This window comes from Syngnathus floridae, chromosome 3, assembly GCF_059516105.1.
Source record: "Syngnathus floridae isolate MCC-2025c chromosome 3, RoL_Sflo_1.0, whole genome shotgun sequence".
NCBI lineage: Eukaryota > Metazoa > Chordata > Actinopteri > Syngnathiformes > Syngnathidae > Syngnathus > Syngnathus floridae.
The window spans coordinates 18,828,625-18,840,640 of record NC_142415.1 but is presented as its reverse complement, the minus strand read 5'-3'; the positions used below and the strand labels follow the sequence as shown (position 1 = coordinate 18,840,640).

Below are 12,016 nucleotides of genomic sequence, written 5' to 3'. Positions count from 1 at the left end.
CCTATTGTTGTATGCCTTATCCCTGTTATTAATGTTTCTTTTTTCATCTGTATGACATGTATTAGGATGCATATTTCTTTATCCATTGAAATTTTACCTTAAATGTATTCATATTTCTGGAGAATGCTACTTTGCAAGCCCCTGGAGGGTTTTTGAGACATTCTTTTTCACATGTATTTAATCTATGTACATTTTAAATGTTTTTGTATGTGAAAATAAACAAACAAAAATAATTAAAAAATTAAGCAAAAGTATACAACATGTGAAATTAGATTAACATTACTTCTCTAAAACGCTTAAACGCTCAAACTCGGCCACAATATGTCAATAATAATAATCCAGCTGGTTATCAACACTTTTGTAGAAAAGCTGATACTACCTGCAGCCGTGGATATATTGTCTCCGTCATGCTGCCTTATTTTGACTAAAAAAACAGCACAAATTGTTTTATTTATTTTTGTTTTGTAGGTTAAAATGTTTTATATATTGTGCTCCAGAGTTAATGGTGCTAATTACTTTAAATTGAATATTATTTATTGCTGTTATTTAATATTATGTATGTTAATTATTTTATTGTATTTTTTTAGCATTAAATGGCAGTTGGTCAAGAATGTTTAGCATTTAAATAATCATAATTTATCTTAATTTCAGGCAAAGTGATGCACATTGAATCTGTTCTGTTACAAACTAAAAAAACAATGTTATTAATAGTTATTCTTTATTGTAAGTTGATCTTTCTTTTTTATTTATTTTTTGTTTTCTTTAATCATTAAAGAAACATTAAAGTTTAATGTTAATAAGGGTACAAGCTTGGTGTGGCGCAAAATGTTTTCTTCTTCCTGGGGGGGCATCTAAGAAAATGATTGACAAACACTGATCTCAATGCAGGCGCAGGGCAGGGCAGGGGTGGGCAGTTTCAACCAGATGCAGGCACATGACATAGCCGCAAACAAAAGACTGATTGCAAAACAAAAGCATGGTTGTGTTAGTCTGTCGATGGTGCTTTCAATAATGCGTTAGCATCAAGCTAACCAAGCTTAGCATTCATCACATTTTCTTCACATACTGTGTCAAATCTGTATTGGGTGGTTCGCAGTCACCAGCATATTTGAGCCACGAAACATCAATCAATTTTTAGTATACATAATATATGCGCGTGAGTATTGTTATATTTTCTGCCTATAAGTGTTGCTGCAAAGTTTGTCATCAAATATTGGTGTTATATTGGAGTTATAACAACTGCAACATTGATCTATAATTGTTAGCATTGTATGTTAACATTAAGCTCAGACAAAACTAAAACATCTGGGAGATGCTAAAATACTTGTCGTAAAGTGTGACTTTTGTAAATGAGATATAATGACTTACTTGTTTGCTGTTCTCAAGTATTCAGATCATAATGGCTGACGTAATTTTGGAACGCCAAATGAACACACATGGAACATCCACTACACCATTGAAATGCAGGCAAATGCAACTCGCGCAGGCCCCTAAAAAAAAACAATACAAAACAAAAATAGTTTATTTTGTTTGTTTTGTACTTCATAAAAATCTACAGTAATAGCATAATTGAAAAGAATGTAAAGAATTACAGAAAGGGTTGTACATAATGATTTCATGCTTCAGTATAATACAAAGAGTTGAGCCACTAAACTTCAATCAGTTATTAGTATACATAATACTGCACTTTAGTTTACATATTTAACTGTCTCAGGAAATTAGAATATTGCGATAAAGTTCTTTATTTTCTGTAATAAAATTAAAGAAACAAAAATGTCGTACATTCTGGATTCATTACAAATCAACTGAAATATTGCAAGCCTTTCATTATTTTAATGTTGCTGATTATGGCATAGAGCTTAAGAAAACTCAAATATCCTTTGTCAAAATATTAGAATATCATGAAATAGTATACTAGTAAGGTAAAGCAATCAAAACTAAACCACGTTTTCCCTCCTGTGTTCTGACAAACAGCCGGGGGTAAAAAGAGCATAACCATCCGAGCCAACCCCCGATACAGTCCTCAGGCTCCCCAACAATAGCAGTAGCAGTTTGCATTATTTTATTGCAAAGTTTTTCCGTATTCAGATTTGTTTCAAGATTAGTTAGTTAGACTTCACTTTAATGTTTAATGCAGTTATTGCAATTTTGTTGTTTTATCACAGTAGATTGGTTTATTTACATTTTAAAATCCAGTAGCCATTCATTTACAAATATAATTGCACTTTAGTTTACATATTTAAATGTTCAGATATTAAGATGTGACAGATTTTGCATGATTTGAAAGAGGCAAAATAATATGCTTACTCTTTCAAATATAGTAGTATAATCATTTGTTTCAGATGTAATTATTTTCTGAATAAAAATTAAATTTGGTGTTCAAAAAGTCATTTTTCAAACCTGAGTCTTGAAAAAGAGGGGGTCGTCTTGTAATCGGGGTCGTTTTACATTTGGGCCAATACAGTAATATGAAATTTTTAGTATACATAATATATGCGCGTGAGTATTTTTATATTTTCTGCCTATAAGTGTTGCTGCAAAGTTTGTCATCAAATATTGGTGTTATATTGGAGTTATAACAACTGCAACATTGATCTATAATTGTTAGCATTGTATGTTAACATTAAGCTCAGACAAAACTAAAACATCTGGGAGATGCTAAAATACTTGTCGTAAAGTGTGACTTTTGTAAATGAGATATAATGACTTACTTGTTTGCTGTTCTCAAGTATTCAGATCATAATGGCTGACGTAATTTTGGAACGCCAAATGAACACACATGGAACATCCACTACACCATTGAAATGCAGGAAAATGCAATTCGCGCAGGCCCCTAAAAAAAACAATACAAAACAAAAATAGTTTATTTTGTTTGTTTTTTACTTCATAAAAATCTACAGTAATAGCATAATTGAAAAGAATGTAAAGAATTACAGAAAGGGTTGTACATAATGATTTCATGCTTCAGTATAATACAAAGAGTTGAGCCACTAAACTTCAATCAGTTATTAGTATACATAATACTGCACTTTAGTTTACATATTTAACTGTCTCAGGAAATTAGAATATTGCGATAAAGTTCTTGAAAAAGAGGGGGTCGTCTTGTAATCGGGGTCGTTTTATATTTGGGCCAATACAGTAATATGAAATTAGATTAACATTACTTCTCTAAAACGCTTAAACCCTCAAACTCGGCCACAATGTGGCAATATTAATATTCCAGCTGGTTATCAACACTTTTGGGCAGTCAAAGACACTAGAATACTGTATGAACATCAATTGAAAACGAAGCAACACGGCACATATTTTCAAATAGACGAGATAAACACATTTTTCACGAGACATACTTTTAAGTTTGCCCATATTTAAGGGCAAGCCTATAAATCATTCTAATATTACACACCATTTCCATACATTTGTAGAGCAGTTTAGAGGGAAAAAATCGTGAAGTATGGTAGGCCAAGCTACAAGCTAAAACTCCGTCGTGTTGCCCCGAATATGCTGTGTTAGCGCTAAACTACGCGCGAACGAGAACAATTACTACAATACTACCAATATTAGTACAATAGTCCATCGTATCATTTAATAAAGTCGTTTATTATTTAACTCTCCATATTATTACAATTGTTGGTAGTAGTTAACATCGTTCTTACCTCATGCGTTTCAACGCAATTTAAAAAGGAGACAGCCGCCAATTGATTACACACACCTGCGCAGTTCACAGTTAAACTCTGCCACAATATGGCAATATTAATATTCCAGCTGGTTATTAACACTTTTGGGCAGTCAAAGAAACCAAAAATATTGTATGAAGATCAACCAATTGAAAGCGAAGCAACACGGCACATCATATTTTCAAATTGACGAGATAAACACGTTTTTAACGAGACATACCTTTAGGTTTGCCCATATTTAGGGGCAAGTCTATCAATCATTCTAACAGTACAAATCATTTCCATACATTTGTAGAGCAGTTTAGAGGGGAAAAAAATGTGAAGTATGGTAGGCCAAGCTACAAGCTAAAACTCCGTCGTGTTGCCCCGAATGCTGTGTTCGCGCTAACGCGCGAACGAGAAAAATTGCTACAATACTACGAATATTAGTACAAACGTTCATCGTATCATTTAATAAAGTTGTTTATTATTCAACTCTCCATATTATTACGATTGTTTGTAATAGTTAACATCGTTCTTACCTCATGCGTTTCAATGCTATTTAAAAAGGAGACAGCCGGCAATTGATTACACCCACTTGCGCAATGCACAGTTAAACTCGGCTACAATATGGCAATATTAATATTCCACCTGGTTAACACTTTTGGGCAGTCAAAGACACTAGAATACTGTATGAACATCAATTGAAAACGAAGCAACACGGCACATCATATTTTCAAATAAACGAGAGAAACGCATTTTTAACGAGACTTACCTTTGGGTTTGCCCATTTTCAGGGGCAAGTCTATAAACCATTCTAACAGTACACACCATTTCCACACATTTGTAGAGCACTTTAGAGGGAAAAAATCGTGAAGGATGGTAGGCCAAGCTACAAGCTAAAACTCCGTCGTGGTGCTCCGAATGCTGTTAGCGCTAAGCTACGTGCGAACGAGAACAATTCCTACAATACTACCAATATTAGTACAATAGCGCATCGTATCATTTAATAAAGCTGTTTATTATTAAACTCCATGTTTATTACGATTGTTTGTAGTAGTTAACATCATTCTTACCACATGCGTTTCAATGCTATTTAAAAAGGAGACAGCCGGCAATTGACTACACCCACCTGCGCAATTCACAGTTAAACTCGGCTACAATATGGCAATATTAATATTCCAGCTGGTTATTAACACTTTTGGGCAGTCAAAGACACCAAAAATACTTTATTAGCATCAACCAATTGAAAACGAAGCAACACGGCACATCATATTTTCAAATAAACGAGAGAAACGAATTTTTAACGAGACTTACCTTTAGGTTTGCCCATTTTCAGGGGCAAGTCTATAAACCATTCTAACAGTACACACCATTTCCACACATTTGTAGAGCACTTTAGAGGGAAAAAATCGTGAAGGATGGTAGGCCAAGCTACAAGCTAAAACTCCGTCGTGGTGCTCCGAGTGCTGTTAGCGCTAAGCTACGTGCGAACGAGAACAATTCCTAAAATACTACCAATATTAGTAAAATAGCGCATCGTATCATTTAATAAAGCTGTTTATTATTTAACTCTCCATATTATTACGATTGTTGGTAGTAGTTAATTTACAATACATCGTTCTTACCTCATGCGTTTCACCGCTATTTTGAATGGAGACAGCCGGCATGTGATTACACCTGCGCTAGTGTTGGACGGTCAGTGAACGATTCGGTCAAAAGGAAGAACTCTCTTCAGTGAACGAATCACTTCCTAACGTGATTCGTTCTTTTTTTCCTTTCATATATAACTTCAACCAGTAGATGTCAGTAATGCCCATTGAAGCTGGTGCTACCCAGCCGTAAAACAAAACGAAGAAGAAAATCAGCCAATCAGCAGCGCCAGCGAGCGTTACATGGAGGAGGGACTTTCCGAGTCAGCGACGTAACTTCATGAACGAATCGTCAATTGAGATTCGTTCAATCTGAGATTCGTTCACCAACTAACGAATCTGAGATTGAACGAATCACTCAGTGAGTGAATCACTCACTGAGTGATTCGCATTTCCAGTTCACCGCGAGAACGGATCAGTGAGGGAACGAATCCTGGCTTTCCCGTTTGCGAGACAATGAGTGAACTGCCTTCCTGTGCATCAACGGATCAGTCAGTGAATATGTTGCGTCTCCTGGCGTAAAATATGTAAGCCAGAGTGTACATTTACGATTTACTTATAGTCGGTTTTAAATAACGTGTATGCATATATATGCCTAAATGTTGTTATTCAATATATGGACTGCAGTTTCACATTAGATTGCTGGTTTGAGATGTACTTTTATTATTATTATTATATATATATATATATATATATTTATATATATATACAGCATTTTACCTCAAAACAATGGTGCTTCAAGTGCAATTGTATACTATTCAGGTAGTTTTAGTGTTGCAAAACTAGGAGAGTAGTGAAGGAATGAGGTCGAAATAAAAAAAGTCCTGCCTAGCTACAAAAACAGATATGCTCAAACCTCATTGAATAAAGTACATAAGCAGACAAGCATATTCACATATTAAATAAATAAAAGAAACATTTTAAGCATATAATTATACCAACACACCAAATCAATAAAGAAGACATAACTAGACATTTTTGATAAGTGGTAATGAGAAAGGTTTTTATAACTTTATGATCTGATATATATTTCTGAGCACTTTGAAAAAACAAATGTCTTTTGATATATTGCCTAAATAGCTTAATGACCCTTAAGGAACTGTGTAATGCATGCCTGATGATTTTCTAAATCACGGAGATCAGATATGAAATTTTTATGAGCTGACCTGTCATTATGGCAGGTTATTTCTGTGACAAGTCTAACAATCTCGCTCTCTCTTGCTCTCTCATCCAGGAAATTTCAAGCACAAAGTAGATTTATGCATGCTTAAAACCACTAGGCAAAATGTTTTGGAATTGGCAAGGGGGTAGTGTGTTCAGTGGACATAAAAAGTCTTCACACCTATTTTCAAATGCCAGTCGTCCAGGCATATCCAAGGCAGTCCCGGCGCATCCAAGGCGGTCCCGGCGTCATGAAGTCGGATCCAAGCCGGTCCCGGCGTCGTCCAGGCGCATCCTAGGCAGTCCCGTCAGCAACTAGGCGCATCCAAGGCGGTCCTGATGTCGTCCAGGCGCAACCGAGGCGGTCCCGGCATTGTCCAGGCGTATCTGATGCAGTCCCAGCATCGTCCAGGCTCATCCAGGGCAGTCCCAGCATCGTCCAGGCACATCTGCGGCGGTCCCAACATCGTCCGGGCCGAATCGAGGCGGTCCCGGCGTCGTCCAGGCGCATTCGAGGCGGTACCGGCATCGTTCAGGCGCATTCAAAGCGGTCCCAGCGTCGACCTGCCGCATCCGAGTCGGTCCTGGCGTCATCCAAGCGCATCTGAGGCAGTCCCGGCGTCATCCAGGCAACCAAGGCAGTCCCGGCTTGGTCCAGGCGCATCCTAAGCAGTCCAGGTGCATCCAAGGCGGTCCTGGCATCATCCAGAAGCATCTAAAGCAATCCCGGCCTCGTCCAGGCGCGTCCAATGCGCAGCCAAGGCGATCTCGACGTCGTCTAGATGCATCCGAGGTGATCCTGGCGTCATCCAAGGTGGTCCCGGCGTTGTCCAAACCCATCCATGGCGCATCCTAGGCACATCCTAGGCACATCCAAGGCGGTCCCGGCGTTGTTTGGACGCATCAAAGGCGGTCCAGTAGTTGTCCAGGCGCACCCAAGGGGGTATTGACATCATTCAGGTGCATCCATGGCGGTCCCAGCGTTGTCCAGGTGCATCCAAGATGCATTTAAGGTGGTCCCTGGGCCGTCCAGAAGCTTCCACGGCGGATCCATCGCGGATGCAAATCGCATCCAAGGCGGTCCCGGCGTCGTCCAGGCGCATCCAAGCTGCATTCAAGGCGCATCCAAGTCGCGTCCCAGCGTCGTCCAGGCGCATCCAAGGCGGTCCCGGAGTCGTCCGGGTGCATTAATGGCAGTATCGACGTCGTCCAGGCGCATACGAGGCATCCAAGGCGGTCACAATGTCTTCCAGGCGCATCCAAGGCGGTCCCGGCGTCATCCAGGCACTTCCAAAGTGCGTCCAAGGCGCATCCCAGGTGGTCATGGTGAAGTCCAGTCGCAATCAAGAAACATTCAAGGCGCATCTTAGGTGGTCCCGTCAATGTCCAGGCGCACCCAAAGCAGTTTCGGCGTTGACCAGGCGCATCCAAAGCGGTCCCGGCATTGTCCAGGAGCATCCAAGGCAGTCCTGGCTTCGATCAGGCTCATCCATGGCGTATGCAAGGCAGTCCCGGTGTTGTCCGGGTGCATCCGAGGGAGAACCGGCATCGTCCAGGCCCAACCAAGGAGATCCCAGCGTCTCGGCGCATGCAAGGCGGTACCGGCGTCGTCCAAGCACATCCAACACGGTCCCGGCATCGTCCAGGCGCATCCAAGGCGGTCCCTGTGTAGTCCAGGTTCATCCGAAGCATATCCAAGGCGGTCCCCGCTCAGCCAAGGCGCAGCCAAGGCGCAGCCAAGGCGCATCCAAGGCAGTCCAGGCGTCGTCCAGGCGCATCCAAGGGACAGCTAAGACAGTCCTGGCGTCGTCCAGGCGCATCCAAGCCGTTTTCGGCGTCCAAGCGCATCCAAGGCGATCCCGACTTCATCCAGGCGCATACAAGGCGCATCCGAGTGGGTCCCGGCGTCGTCCAAGCGCATCCAAGGTGGTTCCGGCGTCGTCCAGGCGTACCTAAGGCACATCCAAGGCAGTCGGGGCGTCGTCCAGGCGCACCCAAGGCGGTCGTGACGTCGTCCAGGCGCATGCAAGGCTATCCCAGAGGTTTCCAGGCGCATACAAGGTGTTCCTGGCGCATTCAAGGCGGTCCTGGTGTCATCCAAGGCGGTCCCAGCTTCATCCAGGTGCATCCAAAGCACATCCGAAGGTTTTGTCCAGGTGCATCCAAGGTAGTCCAGGCGCATCCAAAGCAGTCCCGGCGTGGTCCAGGCGCATCCAAGGCGGTCCCGGCATTGAACAGGCGCATTCAAGGCAGCCCTTGCGTGGTCCAGGCGAATACAAGCCGCATCCAAGGGACATCCAAGGCGGTCCCGCCGTCGTCCAGGCGCATCTAAGGTGATCCCGGCGTCGTCCAGGCGCCTACAAGCCGGTCTCTGTGTCGTCCAAGGCGCATCCAAGAGGGTCCTGGCATCGTCCAGGCGCATCTAAGGTGAGTCCAAAGGCAGTGCCGTCGTAGTCCGGGCGCATGCAGGGTGCATGCAAGGCGCATTCAAGGCGGTCCCAACGTCGTCCTGGCGCAATCAAGGCGGTCCTGGCCTCCAGGCGCAGGCAAAGCGGTCCCGGCATCGGGCAGGGGCATCCAAAGTCCCGCCGATCTCCAGGTGCATCCAAGAAGCACCAGGCGTCGTCCAAGCGCATCCAAGGCAATCCCAGTGGCGTCTAAGTGCATCCAAGACGCTCCTGATGTTGTCCAAGCGCGTCTAAGATGCATCCAAGGCGCATCCAAGGTGGTCCCGGCACCGTTCAGGCACATCCTAGACAGTCCTGTCGTTGTCCAGGCGCATCCAAAGCGGTTTCGGCGTTAACCAGGCACATCCAAGGCGGTCCCGGCGTCATCCAGGCGCATCCAAAGTGCATCCGAGGTGGTCCCGGTGTCGTCTAGGCGCAACAAAGGCAGTCCAGGAGCATCCAAGGCGGTCTTGCCATAGTCCAGGCGCATCCATGACGCATCCAAGGCACATCCTAGGCAGTACTGAAGTCATCCAGGCGCATCCACGGTGGTACTGGCGTAGTCCAGGCGTATCCAAGACACATCCGAGGCAGTCTCGGCGTCGTCCAGGCGCATCCAAGGTGCATCCTTGACAGTCCCGTAGTCGTCCAGCCTCATCCGAGGCAGTCCTGGGAACATCCAGGGGCATCCAAGGCGCATCCAACGCTGTCCTGACGTCATCCAGGCACATCCAAGGCACATGCAAGACGGTCCCGGCAACATCCAGACACGTCCAAGGCGGTCCTGGTGTCGTACAGGCGCATTCGAGGCGCATCCAAGCAGCATCCAAGGCAGTCCCGGCGTTGTCCAGGCGCATCCAAGACGCATTCAAGGCAGTCCCGGCGTTGTTCAGGTGCATCCAAGGCGATCCTGGCGTCGTGCAGGCGCATCCAAAGCATATCCAAGGCGGTCCCTGCGTCGTCCAGGCGCATCCAAGTCAGGCCCGGCGTTGTCCAGGCGCAACCAAGGCACATCCAAGGAAGTCCCGGCGTCGTCCAGGCGCATCCAAGGCGGTCCCGGTGTCGTCCAGGTTCATCCGAAGCATATCCAAAGCGGTACCCGCGCAGCCAAGGCGCAGCCGAGGCAGTCCCTGCATCATCCAGGCGCATCCAAGGCACATCTAAGGCAGTCCCGGCGTCGTCCAGGCGCATCCAAGCCGGTCTCGGCGTCGTCCAAGCGCATCCAAGGCGATCCCGCCTCCATCCAGGCGCATGCAAGGCGCCTCCGAGTGAGTCCCGGCGTCGTCCAGGCGCATCCTAGGTGGTTCCGGCGTCGTCCAGGCGTACCCAAGGCACATCCAAGGCAGCCCGGGCGTTGTCCAGGCGCATCTAAGGCGGTCGTGACGTTGTCCAGGCGTTCAAAGCCATCCCGGCGGTGTCCAGGCGCATACAAGCCGGTCCAGGCGCATTCAAGTCAGTCCTGACGTCATCCAGGCGAATCCAAGGCGGTCCCAGCTTCATCCAGATGCATCCAAAGCACATCCAAAGCGGTCCCGACGTCATCTAGGCGCATCCAAGGCGGTTGTGACGTTGTCCAGGTGCATCCAAGGCGGTCGTTGCTTCGTTCAGGCGCATTCAACGTGGTCATGAAGTCGTCCAGGCGCATCCAATGCAGTCCCGGCGTCCTCTGGGTGCAGCCAATGTGGTCCCGGTGTTGTCCAGGCGCATCCAATGTGGTCCCGACGTCGTCCAGGCATATCCAATGCGGTCCCGGCGTCATCCAGGCAGGCCCGGCTTGGTGCGCCTGGACGCCGGTGGGCACCTTGGTGGCCTTGTTTCCCTGCTACTTATCTAGTTGGTCTTTACAATATTTATCTATATTTAAACAATTCACTTTTCTATTTATATCTATTTTACCAATTTAGTTTTCTACTTTATCTATTTTATCAATTGACGTTTCAATTTTCATCTATTTTACCTATTTACTTTCCTATTTTCATGTATCTAAATTAATCTACTGTTCTATTTTTATCTATTTACTTATCTATTTTGATATACTTTATCTATATACTTTTCTATTTTTATCTATTTTAACTATTCACTTTTCTATTTTTATCTATTTTATCTATTTACTTTCCTATTTTGATGTATTCTATTTGTTTTTTTCATTTTTAGCGATTTTATTTATTTAATTTTCTAATTTATCTAGTTATCTTTTTACTTTACTAATTTTATATATTTTATCTATCTTTTCTATTTTATTTATTTACTTTTCTATTTTATCTACTTTATCTATTTAGTTTTCTATTTTTATCTACTTTCTTTAGTTTTCTATTTTTATGTAGTTAATTTACTTCACTATTTTTATCTATTTTGTCTATTTACTTTATATATTTATCTATTTAACTACTTATCAGTTTTATCTTTTTCATCTATTTTTATCCATCAATTTTATCTATTAACTTTTCTAGTTTGATTTATTTACTTTTCTATTTTATCTATTTATTCTTCTATTTTTATCCATTTGATTTTTATTTTAAATCTATTTAATTATCTAATTTGATCTATTTACTTATCTACTTCTATATACTTATCTATTTTATCTATTTAATTATCTAATTTTATCCATCCATCCATCCATCCATCCATTCAGCCACTATTTTTATCTATTTACTTATCTATTTACTTATCCATCAATTTTATCTATTAACTTTTCTAGTTTGATTTATTTACTTTTCTATTTTATCTATTTAATCTTCTATTTTTATCCATTTGATTTTATTTTAAATCTATTTAATTATCTAATTTTATCTATTTACTTATCTACTTCTATATACTTATCTATTTTATTTATTGAATTATCTAATTTTATCCATCCCTCCATCCATCCATCCATCCAGCCACTATTTTTATCTATTTACTTATCTATTTAACTATCCATTTTTATCTATTTATATTTCTATTTTTATATATTTATCTATCTTATCTATTTTTATCTATTTTACTTATCCATTTTTATTTTATTACTTATCTACTTGTATATACGTATTTATCTATTTAATTATCTAATTTTATCCATCCTCCATCCATCCATCCATCCAGCCACTATTTTAATCTATTTACT

The 12,016-nt window shown here is 42.3% G+C and overlaps 1 long non-coding RNA gene across 1 annotated transcript in view; it reads right to left on the bottom strand.

Moving 5' to 3' along the window:
* LOC148400945 (uncharacterized) overlaps window positions 1–5,416 on the bottom strand; it is a 96,070-nt gene extending 90,654 nt beyond the window's left edge. The window contains exons 1-3 of the long non-coding RNA XR_015857634.1: window positions 5,282–5,416; window positions 2,712–2,833; window positions 1,369–1,490 (exon numbers count right to left, since the gene is read on the bottom strand). This is a non-coding gene — a long non-coding RNA (uncharacterized LOC148400945). The remainder of the gene's footprint in view (window positions 1–1,368; window positions 1,491–2,711; window positions 2,834–5,281) is intronic.
* Between the last annotated feature and the right edge of the window lie 6,600 nt (window positions 5,417–12,016).